Source organism: Myotis davidii, unplaced genomic scaffold (assembly GCF_000327345.1).
Source record: "Myotis davidii unplaced genomic scaffold, ASM32734v1 scaffold1334, whole genome shotgun sequence".
Taxonomy (NCBI): Eukaryota; Metazoa; Chordata; class Mammalia; order Chiroptera; family Vespertilionidae; genus Myotis; species Myotis davidii.
Window position 1 is genome coordinate 435,321 of NW_006285046.1, and position 8,894 is coordinate 444,214.

Sequence of the window (8,894 nt, forward strand, 5' to 3'; positions counted from 1 at the left end):
GCTGTATTTAATGTCAACCCTGACCTCATTGTGAGATAGTCAGGTCTCTGTCTGGGCCCAGCTGGCACGAAGCCAGGAACCCATAATTTCCCCAGTGATTTCCCTTCTTGCAGCCAATTAGCAGTTAGACTGCAGAATCACACTGCTGGCTGCAAGATGTACTTCCTGAGCTTACATTTCGTTCCCTTTGCTCACACAGGCGCACTTTCGAGAAAGACTGTCCTTTCGCTGACCCTCCCTCGTTTAAATGCTAAAACACACACCTCTGGGTGGAGATCTAACATGCTAATGAGACATGCCCTGCAAGAAAAAGCATGTGGTTCCACTGCACAAGTGTCAGAGTCCTCCGCTCTACATACTCAGACCTCATCTTCTACCCCTCAACTTCTTTCAAACTGTTTCCCAGCCTTTGTTTGGGAGCAGCTGATCCTTCCTCTCCCTCGGGACTAACGCCCTTCTGCACACCAGCTATAGTAAACCTCTCCCTGAGAACTACTTTCGTTGTTGTTGGTCCTCACCCCCACTGATTTTTAGAGAGAGTGGGAGGGAGGGGGAGAGACAGAGAGAGAAAAACATTGATGTGAGAGAGACATATTGAGTGGTTGGAGATAGAGCCTGTAGCTGAGGTCCGTGTCGTTGACTGGAATTGAACCCTCGACTCTTCGGTCCTCGGGCCGACACTGTGACCACAGAGCTAGGGCAATATTGTGTGTGTGTGTGTGTGTGGTGAACTCTCTTGATTTCCTTCTCTGGTGTGCCGAAGAACCCCTGACAGTGTTAACGATTGGATGCAGTGGCTACCAGCTCCACTGTGTGGCTGTTTTTCAGTCAGAGGGTATAAGCGTCTAAAAGTCATGACCTTGCCCAAGCTGATTTGGTTCAGTGGATAGAGCGTTGGCCTGCGGACTGAGGGATCCTGGGTTCAGTTCCGACCAAGAGCACATGCCTAGGCGTGCATCCCTTGGAATCAGATATTGGCAGATTCTGACAGGTTGTGCCCCAGGCTTCAAGTCAATTAGTACTGGGGTGTGGTCCTTGGCCTGGCCAGGGGGATTTCCTTCTGCCCAGAGCAGGGGATTCTCCCTCTAATTCAGGCTCTAATGGTGAGTCCTTTGACTGGGAGGTATAAAGTCTCCATTCTTCCTCCCAGGCCTGAGTCCTTGTTGTTTCCCTTTATCTGTCTGGGAGCTTGGTTCCTTAAAGCCACCGCTATCAAGGTTGCTTCCTTTTTCAGTCTCTCCTCTGCTTCCTGTCTTGGTTGATGAAAACCTTGTTTGCTATTTCTAGCAGCTCGGGTGCATTTTCCCCCTGCAAATCCTTCGAGCTTCTGTAGCTTCCTCGATCAGAGGGAAATGGAGTCCCCTGCCCAGGCATGATTCCTGGGCCAGAGGCCTCAGGCCTGGGTGGGGGCCAGAGCCAGTGATCGGGGGGAGATGGGGGTCCCCTGTCCAAGCCTGACACCTCTGGCGGAGGCCCCCCCCCCGCAATCCTTTGAGCTTCTGTAGCTTTCTCCTTATATTGGGCTGAGCCTGACCTACAAACGCTGCATTGACCGTAGTTTGATTTTCTGGGGCTTCAGGGTCAAAAGGAATGTAATTCAATATGCCTCACAGAGTCTCTCATAGAAGGCTGCTGCCCTAGCTGGTTTTGCTCAGTGGGTAGAGCATCAGCCTGTGAACTGAAAGGTCCCAGGTTGGATTCCAGTCAAGGGCACATGTAGAGAGCACCTGGGAAGGCACATGGGCATTTCTTTAATTATTGTCAGCTGAATCCAGTGGTGTTGGCAAAGCCACGTCCTGGAAACATGCTTTGCTAAGAGGCAGGAGTGTTGTCAGCTTGACCTTCAGCCCAGGTGCCAGGGAGTGGGTTTTGTTATTTAAATCCAGCCAACCCCCAGGAATGAATATGACTCGGGCCCACCCAAGAATGCACATAATCTCCTTCGTCTTGACCTTTAGTTAAACTTCCTGTTTGTTTTTTTTTTCTGTATAAAATAAACACGCTCACTGTATTGGCTCTGGGTCCCTGTCTCTCCATCAGAGGACAGCGGTCTCACCCGGCCCCAGCTTTTTCCTTCCAACTCTGTGTCTGTCTCTTTTTTTTCATTTTCTCAATCCCCAGCCGCCCCTACTCAGGAACCAGACTGCTCTCTGCTCAGAGAAGAGAGAAATATTCACAGGCACATACCTGTGATGCAGGCTCAATCCCCTGTAGGGGGCTTGCAGGAGGCAGCCAATCAATGATTCTCACTCATCATTGATGTTTCCATCTCTCTCTTCCTTTCCCTTCTTCTCTGGAATCAATAAAAAATATATTTATTTTAAAAAAAGAAGGCTACTGGACTTTCATCAGGTTTCTGGAAGACCTTAGAGGTGTCGGCCATATTGGTGGGCTTCTTGGCTCTGGCCCTGAGCCCCTGGAGGAAGGCCAGTCAGTATCTCTCCAGCCTGGCCCTTCTGTCTTCTGAGTTCGGCTCCCATCTGGGCTCCTCATCTGGGAGGGCCTCCCTGGCCCATCTATCTGTGTCTAATATCCCTGCCGGGCCTGGGCCTGGAGCCATTTCTGAGCTTCCGTTACTGTTCTCAAGCGCTCCTCTGTGTTAAGAAGCGTGAGAAGGAGTTGCTTGCAGTCAACCCAGGTGGGCGTATGGGTCTGGACAATTGACTCTAGGAGGCCTACCATGGCCTGAGGGTTTTCAGAATAGGTGGGAGTGTGCTGTTTCCAATTCAGGAGATCGGTCTTGGTAAAAGGCTGGTGGTAAAAGACCAATCCCCCCTCTTGTAGGTCTCATCTTCTCCAAGCACCTGGAGACCCCGAGTCTCCCAGAGAGGCATCTGAAAAGCTGGGGGGCCGAAACCGGTTTGGCTCAGTGGACAGAGCGTCGGCCTGCGGACTGAAGGGTCCCGGGTTCGATTCTGGTTAAGGGCATGTACCTGGGTTGCGGGCACATCCCCAGTGGGGGGTGTGCAGGAGGCAGCTGATCGATGGTTCTCTCTCATCGATGTTTCTGACTCTATCTCTCTCCCTTCCTCTCTGTAAAAAATCAATAAAATATATTTAAAAAAAAAAAAAAAAAAAGAAAAGCTGGGGGTGGCTTGGGTCTCTGATCAGCTGAGCGCAAGTGCCGTCCAACTGGCTCTGGAGAGTCAGAAGGAGGTGGTGTATCTAAGCTTCCCTGACCGGGCAAAGGAGCACTGGGTGCCACACATGGAGGTGGTGAAACTGGCGGGGCTTCCTCAGGGGGTTCCTGCAGAACAGGAGGCTTGTTCTCCTTCTGAGGGGCCTGCTTCTCTTCTCCTGCCTGTCTCTTTTCTCCTGCCACTAAAACCTTACTCTGTCCCTTCTTATACACGTAGATCTAGATCCAAGGTGACTTGAGCTGAGCTATTTCCAGCCAATGTAGGGTAACTGGTTCATTCTAAAACAGGGGGTTCGGAGGAACTGCTTCCCATATTTGCAGTTGAACTGTGTAATCCCTCCCAGTTAAGAGACACAGAACAAACACAAGGTAACTTTCGCTGCACACAGACTTTCACGTTCACATTCACACACCAGTCAGTCTGAGCCTTGACTTCCGCCCGCGGAAAGTCCCTGAACTGAGGCAAATATTTTGCCAAACTGGTGATCAGCCACTTCTTCTGTCCCGAAAGATAGGCCTGAACTCGGACTGGTCCCCCAGGGAAAAACTTACCGGTCAGACATCTAGTTCCAGAAAGGGCTTTTCTGTCCTCCTTGGAGTCCACAGGGGTGCGAGCGGGGGTCCTGGTCGTCCAGGCCCGATGAGGACTGGGACCCAGTAAATCACTTGCAGGTGCGCCTTTCCTGTCTTCAGGGGGGCCCGGGCGAATGGACCAGCCATCGACCTTTACCAGTGGTGCCCTAAGTAGGCAGCACGACTGGTATTTTCTCGGCTAACGCACCAAATTAATGTTGCAGATAAGCTGCCAGGCAACACGGGAGAATTAATCAGCCGGGCACTCAAGAGGATATTCAGAAAAGTAGCCTTTATTTGCAGGTGCACTAGTGCCATGACTCAGGGGAGTCAGTCTCCAAATCCTGAGCGATGAATATGGATGAAGCTCTCCCTTTATTCCTTTGTCCCCGAATATGGGTCAGGCTTCCAGACTTTTCACGGGCTTTGTGGCCCCCTGTGAGTTGGGATGGGGGAAGTGAGATTACACTCAGAGGCCTGTCTGGCACCAGAGCTTGCCAACCCCCTTAGGGGGTTGTATATGGTTCATGGCTTATGGTCTCTGTAAAATTGGAGTATTCCGGGAAACAGGTTCTGTAGACGGCCCCTGGGAAGGCACCTGGGCATTTTTCCTTAATAATTGTCAGCTGTACCCAAGGCGACAGGCAGAGCCCTGTCTTGGATACGCATCTCACCAAAAGGGGCAGGAGTGTTCTCAGCTTGACTCTCATCTTTTCTTTTCTTTTAAAAATATATTTTATTGATTTTTTACAGAGAGGAAAGGAGAGAGATAGAGACTTAGAAACATCAATGAGAGAGAAACATCGACCAGCTGCCTCCTGCACACTCCCCAGTGGGCATGTGCCCGTAACCCAGGTACATGTCCCTGACCGGAATCAAACCTGGGACCCCTCAGTCCGCAGGCCGACGCTCTATCCACTGAGCCAAACCGGTTTCGGCGACTCTCATCGTTGTCCAGGTGTCGGGGAGCATTTTTCCTTAGTAATTGTCAGCTGAACCCAAGGCGACAGGCAGAGCCCCGTCTTGGATACACATCTTACCAAAAAGGCAGAAGTGTTCTCAGCATTGACTTTCATCTTTGCCCAGGTGTCCAGGAGTGGGTTTTGATACGTAAATCCAGTCTAGCACCAGGAATGAATAGGGCTCATGCCCACCCAAGCTCCTTTATCTTGAGTTTTGGTGAAACCTCCTGGTATTTGGGGTATAAAATAAACACGCCTGCTTTGGTCTGGGTCCCTGTCTCTCCCTCAGAAGAGGACGGCGGTCCCACCCGGTCCCAGCCTTTTCCTTCCATCTTTGAGTCTTGTCTCTTTATTTCATTTCTCAATCCCTAGCCCTCCTACTCAAAGAACCAGACCACTCTCTTTCCGTGCTGGACGTGGAAAAGAGAGACCCTGCCATAAGGTTCTGCAAGGCAGGACAGATAAGAATGGAGTTTATCAGCAAGCAAGAGTGTGCATCAGAATGCAGGTTACTGGCACAGATTCAGATAGCTACCTCCCCCCCCCCCAATGTCTTATTTTCCCCTCACTGGGACCAGAGAGTGGTCAGCATTCCTGAGGAAAACTCCCGGAAGGGGTCAGGGTCAGGGTTCAGGTGCAGCAACCAAATCAAAACGTGTCATGTGTCTGTTCTCAAAATGTTTTCCTTTTCTTTGAGTAATGGGCCCATCTAGGCTCCAAGGTGTTTGGTATTTTACAGGCTTGTTTCATCCTCCCGTTTCCAGGGTCTGTAAGAAAACTTCTCATCTATCATTTATCAGACAACTGTGGCTCTATTCTTTTTTTTTTTTTCAGAATTGAATTAAAAATCAGTAACAAAAAGATATCTGGAAAAGCACCTAAATGTTTGAAAATTTAAAGACATGATTCTATTTCATCAGTTGCCTCCTGCATACTCCCCACTGGGGATGTGCCCGCAACTCAGGTACATGCCCTTGACCGGAATCGAACCTGGGACCTTTCAGTCCACAGGCCTACGCTCTAACCACTGAGCCAAACCGGTTTCGGCTGTAGCTCTATTCTCATTACATGCACTTCCCACTAACATCAGGGTTGGAGGTAGTGGCGCTGAGTCTCAAAGGACCCAGAATCCTGGGATAAAGAGTCTGGTTCTGGAAGAGTCAGGCACACAGTATGCACTCAATAAGTGTGTATTTAATTAATTTTTATTTTGCTCAAAAGTTGACTTTGTTCATAATCAAAATTAAACTGTGTATAGCGTGTTGCTTCACACATTCCCCAAGAAGGTGGAGCCTTCTCCTTCCGGCCAGGAGATTGGAAAGGATTCCTGTCAATGGATTTTCTGAGTCTTGTATTCGCTGGCCTGAAAGAGAAGGTGGGCGTGTCAGACAATGGGAGGAGGGTAAGGGCAGTCAGTTTGAAGGGGCTGCCAGACCTCCAGGCCAATGGAGGGCCCCACTACCTTCTCGGATCTCTACTGTGCCTCCCTCAAACCATCCCCAACCCTCCCTCTTACTCATGTGCAGCCCCCACCCCCACCCCCAGTCAGCTCCAGACCTCCCCAGATGCTAATCCCAGGCTTGCTCTGACCTTATTTCAGCATAACAGGAGTCCTATTGCGACTACCATTCCGTATACTAGTATTGTGCCCATGGCTAGCACAAAGGCAACAGGCCCCTTTGCCTGAAAATTCAGAGTTACACGACCCATTCCCTATATGGAGGAAGAAAGGGGCAGGTCATCCACAAACATCTGCTCTGCACCCCACCATAAGCCCGCTGCTTATATTGGGTAGAAGGACAAAGACTACATGGGGAAGCAGGCAAGGGTATGCCAAATGGGCAGTTTACAGGTCATACAGGTTGGAGATTTGCAAAGGCCTGAGCAAAGGCTGGGGGTCTTCAAAGGGCTGGGGAAATGGGAAGGGCTCCAGGCTCTGGTTTCTACAACTAGGCTCTTAATCTTTCCATGATAACAGGCAGCTCCCTGGTGGGGATGATGGGCTGCATTTCCAGGTGAGCTCCCAGCCAGGTCAGAATGTGCCTTCTTTCATTAGAACGAACCAATCACAGTTAACAGAGCATGATTAATACTTCTTACAATTTCAGTTGGTCCCCAATATTCTATTTCTGCCCCTATGACCTGGGTCCTCTGAGAACTCCTGGCCTGTCGCTTGAGATGCCTCATCCCATGGTCCTGGAGTCTTAGCCCATGGGAAGCAGTGAGCCCCCTTATAGACCCTTAGTTGTCCTGGGTGCACCCTGTCAATGGGGGAAATGACCAGAGTCCTGTTATTGTCCCAGTAACTGGTGGCTGGGCATGGCCAGGCCTGGCTGAATCTCACCAGAGAGAGGGCGAATGAGCCATGTTTTCCTTCCACCATCTTCTCAAGGAATCAGAGCTCACACCTGTGGGGAGAACACCCCAAGTCACCTTCCCACACACTCCAATTCCCCTAGGGACTCTGGGATCTGCTCCTCCAAGGTGGAAGCAGGTCCCAACCTCACAGGGATCCTGCCCTGAGGGGATCACATGGACAACAAGAGACCTGAGGATTAATGGCCCTGGAACCAGGCCCATTCTCTGGGGGTGGAGGGGTGGAGGGTTGTCTGTGGAGTCCCAGGGCCAGGCTGCCAGAAGCCAGTCCATCCTTGCTGCTTGACACAGTCACTGCAGGGAAGAAACATCTCCACAGCTTACGTTTCAAGGGACCTGGTGTATATGGCATATGTTTGCTCCCCCTCTTAGCGCTATGCGTTTTAAACAGGACGACCTTCCCGAGAAAGGTTGTTTACCCAGGTTAGGGATTAACAGGACTAAGGAAGAGAATGAATCAGTAAATCCCCCTAGTGTTACAGAAATAACATGCACTACTTATGAAGAACTTGGACTAAGACTGTTGGCATTAAATTTGGGACTTGTTGGGCCCACATCCCCAGGGGTCTGCCCACCAGGGAAAGCACCAGAGCCTATACCCCTGGAGATCCACCGACACAGGGCAGTCCCAGGGAAAGCAAGCAGCGAGGCTGGGAGGACATACCCTTTACTGGGTAGGATAATCTCCTTCAGTCACTTCCTTGTAGTTTATCAGTAAGCAGTGACCTTGGAATAGAACACAGAGATTAACCTAGACAGGATTAAACTCAAAGAACTAGATTAACAAACATCCTAACCTTTGGAATAGAATGGATAGGATGAAAATCAACTGGTATAAATACAGATGTAACAAGAGACTAAAGACCGAACCTGGCGACAGAATCTGAATAAAGAGCCTCAGTGTGCTGTCAACTGAACACTGTCTCAGTGTCCTTCATTCTTCGCCAACTCGATTCACACCTGTAGGAACCCCTGGACCTGCTGGGGCTGGACCACAACACCTTTGCCTCAGGCTCAGGAGTCTCCTCTGCAGGCCTGGGGGAGAGATCACCTACCCTCTCCCCATTGCCTCTAGGCTCCCCAGTCTGGGTGGGGCTTCCCATTGTAGGAGATGCATCTTTTCATCTTCATAGAAAAGAAACAGCATGTAGCCAGTCAGTTACTGAGTTTCCCCAGACCAAGCAGGATGTGGGAGGGGAGGTAGGGAGAGATTATGAGAGCGGTGTAGCACATTTTCCAGGAAGATTTTGTAGACAAAAGGAGGTGGAGACAACTAGAAAAGGCCTCAGCCAATTTAAAAAAACACACCCATAAAACGAAAAACCAATAGGAGACAATAATACATAGGCGACGTATGGGATAGAATGTAAACTCCATATACTCAGCCAAAGAGGAACTGGAGGAGGGACTTTCACACAAGAGGATAAATATTGCCTGTGCCAGCTAGTTCAGGTGACACCTGCTCTCAAGCAAGTTTTAAAGGTCTCCTTTTTACCAGACTTCTGTCTCTGAGTCCGTTATTTGAATAATTTAAAAACACACCCATAAAACGAAAAACCAATAGGAGACAATAATACATAGGCGACGTATGGGATAGAATGTAAACTCCATATACTCAGCCAAAGAGGAACTGGAGGAGGGACTTTCACACAAGAGGATAAATATTGTGTGTGCCAGCTAATTCAGGTGAGCCTGCACCAACGGACACCTGCTCTCGAGAAAGTTTTAAAAGTCTCCTTTTTGCCAGACTTCTGTGTCTGAGTCCGTTATTTAAATTCAGACAGGTGAGCCTGTCCCACCCTGTCTCCTCATCCACCTTGGGAAACTGTTTTTTGAGTGAGCTC

At 49.8% G+C, this 8,894-nt stretch overlaps 2 long non-coding RNA genes across 2 annotated transcripts in view; one reads left to right on the top strand and one right to left on the bottom strand.

Moving 5' to 3' along the window:
• Positions 1-5,861: 5,861 nt before the first annotated feature.
• The window catches only part of LOC102774050, a 12,389-nt gene continuing 9,356 nt past the window's right edge, over positions 5,862-8,894 (bottom strand). The window contains exons 2-4 of the long non-coding RNA XR_435245.2: positions 7,019-7,082; positions 6,265-6,387; positions 5,862-6,037 (exon numbers count right to left, since the gene is read on the bottom strand). This is a non-coding gene — a long non-coding RNA (uncharacterized LOC102774050). The remainder of the gene's footprint in view (positions 6,038-6,264; positions 6,388-7,018; positions 7,083-8,894) is intronic.
• LOC107181788 overlaps positions 7,039-8,894 on the top strand; it is an 11,314-nt gene continuing 9,458 nt past the window's right edge. The window contains exon 1 of the long non-coding RNA XR_001512495.1: positions 7,039-7,084. This is a non-coding gene — a long non-coding RNA (uncharacterized LOC107181788). The remainder of the gene's footprint in view (positions 7,085-8,894) is intronic.